Below are 2,967 nucleotides of genomic sequence, written 5' to 3' on the forward strand. Positions count from 1 at the left end.
CGGTTCCAAGTACAGGTTCAATTATTATGACGAGTAGATTCCCATATATATCTCCCTGCTCAACCTATCCGAGCGTCGTATTGTCAGGCTGAACAGATCTAACTAGGTCAAGATTTGTCAAGTCTATAAATTTCCTAAGTTCAACTCTCCCTAGTCAAGTCCATTTAAAAAAATTTCGTGCCTACCGACGCATCAAACCAGAGCATAGACCCTTCAACTTCGGGTACGTTACGCAGACTCAGGTTGCCTGTTATCACTTTATCATATCATTTCCCAGAACATCTCCCTCAAGCAGCGCATTTCATAACCAACAATTTTTTTTTGATTATCTGATTTTCTAATGTTTTTGGATTTTTAAAATTTTCTAATTTTTGTTTTGTTTTTATTTCTCCCCCTAAATTTGTGCATAAGAGAGAAACGAAAGTAAATATGCAAATTTGAACTATCCTAAAACAAAAATTAGTCTTTAAAGTGAATCAGCTTAAGGAAAACTCAGGAGTATAGAGAAGAAAACTCAAACCGTAAGTCACCGATTGAATTTGCATCTAGAAGGTCTGAGAACAGCACGCATAATCTCAGAACAGATCCGAAAATTCTTCATGTCGTTAAGCACAGACCCCATGAGTGATCACTTCCTTTCTTCCCTTCCCGCAAGGACACATACTCTCAAACAAATGTCTGAATGTTGTACAGTTGAGCGATGTCCCCTATCAAGTGCCAGGAACAACCACTACCAACAAACCGAAGTATGATGATATGCCTCCATAGCTGCTCCAACACATAGCGGGATCAGTTGGTATTTGGAACCCAGTCCATTTTGAAACTGGGTCGACCTTTGTCATCGACACACGATACTTTCTCCCATGACATGTCCAGTTTATCACAAACAGAAGACATAGAAATATTAGAATCGTTAGTTGATTTGGGAGATTGAGCCTTTGGAACCCATTTGTAATTGGGTTTAACCCATTTCTTTTTTGATCCGATGGGTGGCTCAGTACTTGCTTTTGAACTTGATGTCGGCCGTTGAGATGATTTTGATTTTGGCTTCACGGGAGCATCTCTTAGATTGGGCTTCTTGGCCGACATTCCCTTCTTGCCCTTGGGATTTTGTAACAGCACGGATTTCCATGTATCTTTTATGCTTATATTTTTGGTGTTTTGTGAGGGGACTCGGCGAGTTGGAGCTCAAACTCGCCGAGTAGGATCGCGGTTCTGGACGCGGGTTCGCGCCTGGACTCGGCGAGTCCAAGGGATGGACTCGGCGAGTCCGCGCTGTTTAATGAAACCCTAATTTCTCGGGTTTGGGACCTATTTAAAGGGCCTTAAGGCCGTCATTTGTGCTCACTAGTCCCCTGAGTGAAACCCTAGCGAGCTTGAGCATTTGGAGTAAATCAAGGAGCCATTATTGACCTTGGAGGTGTCATCTTGCAAGGGAAAGGAAGCAATAGCCAAGGGGAAACAAGATGAAGCGACCCAAAAATACGACCCAAAAATTTCATTTTTCAATATATCCAAAAATCATAAATCTGAGTATCATATAAATAAACCACACACTATGTATCTCAAACCATAATAAAATACTGAGAGGAAAACTGAATCCCAACTATATCAAAACATATCAAGAAACTGAATCAACTCCCAGGATAAAAACTGAAGTTGTGGTGTGTGCGATGCCATCATCCCGAGCTCTTCCCTCTGCTTGCGGAAGTACCTGACCAAAACTGAAACTGTAAGCACGAAGCTTAGTGAGCTCCCCCAAACTACCACATACCATACAATACATATAAAGCACATACTGGGCCTCGCCCACTGACTGGGACCCCGTCCCCTGCATCGGACCGAAGTCCGGACTAACTATCTGGGACCCCGTCCCCTGCATCGGACCGAAGTCCGGACTAACTGGCTGGGACCCCGTCCCCTACATCGGACCGAAGCTCGAAGCTGACTGGTTGGGACCCCGTCCCCTACATCGGACTGAAGTCCAAAACTGACTGGGACCCCGTCCCCTACATTGGACCGAAGTCCGGACTACTGATCACAACATAGCATAACATATCAACTTAGCATAAACACATAAATCCTGTCTGAGCCACAAAGGCGTCAAACATACTAACTACTGCGTTGGACCGAAGTCCACGACTACTGCTAACTGAACGGGCCGGCATTGTGGCCTTCGACCCGTTCCTACTGGAAGGAAACTCACCTCGTGAACTGGCTGCTGTGTGTATGGCTTTGGAAGCTAACTGCTGCTGCTCCGGTATCTCCCCGGCTACAAATCCATAACACACTCAATCAAATACTAATCACTGCACTGGGGTAAAATGACTCTTTTACCCTTGGTCAAAGTCAACTCTCTTGGTCAAAGTCAACCTACAGTTGACCTGACTCGCCGAGTTGGGCCGCCAACTCGCCGAGTCCCTATTCTCACTTCTCAACCCTACTCGCTGCTACTCGTCGAGTATGGCATTAACTCGACGAGTTCCCTTTCGAATCTAAAACTTCAGGCGATTTGCATCCGTCTCGCCGAGTCGTACGAACAACTCGACGAGTTGTTCTTTAAGCTAAGAAGATTGCCTTGGATTCGCCGAGTTGTATGAACAACTTGCCGAGTCCCTCCATTACTGAGTCTGACCTCAAACTCGCTGAGTCCACTCTACCACTCACTGGTCCCACTTGGCATCACTCAAAAAGGGGAAAACCGGGGACTCGCGACTCGACTCGTCGAGTCGCTTGCATGCAGCTACTCTAAACTCAATTATGCTTGAATCCATTGTATAAAACTTATAGATCTGGACTCCCATAACTCGATTAGCACGTAAAGATTCTATCTTTACGTGCCCATATGCATCCATGAAGATAAAATGGCTCAAAAAGCATAATAAAAGCTAGATCTAGGGTTTTCATGCAAGGTATCTTCAAAAAGGCAATAGATCTGGGCTCTACAACTCCTAAATGAACAGATCT

The sequence above is a fragment of the Lactuca serriola genome, chromosome 4 (genome assembly GCF_051521515.1).
Source record: "Lactuca serriola cultivar US96UC23 chromosome 4, Lser_US96UC23_V15, whole genome shotgun sequence".
NCBI classification, from domain to species: domain Eukaryota; kingdom Viridiplantae; phylum Streptophyta; class Magnoliopsida; order Asterales; family Asteraceae; genus Lactuca; species Lactuca serriola.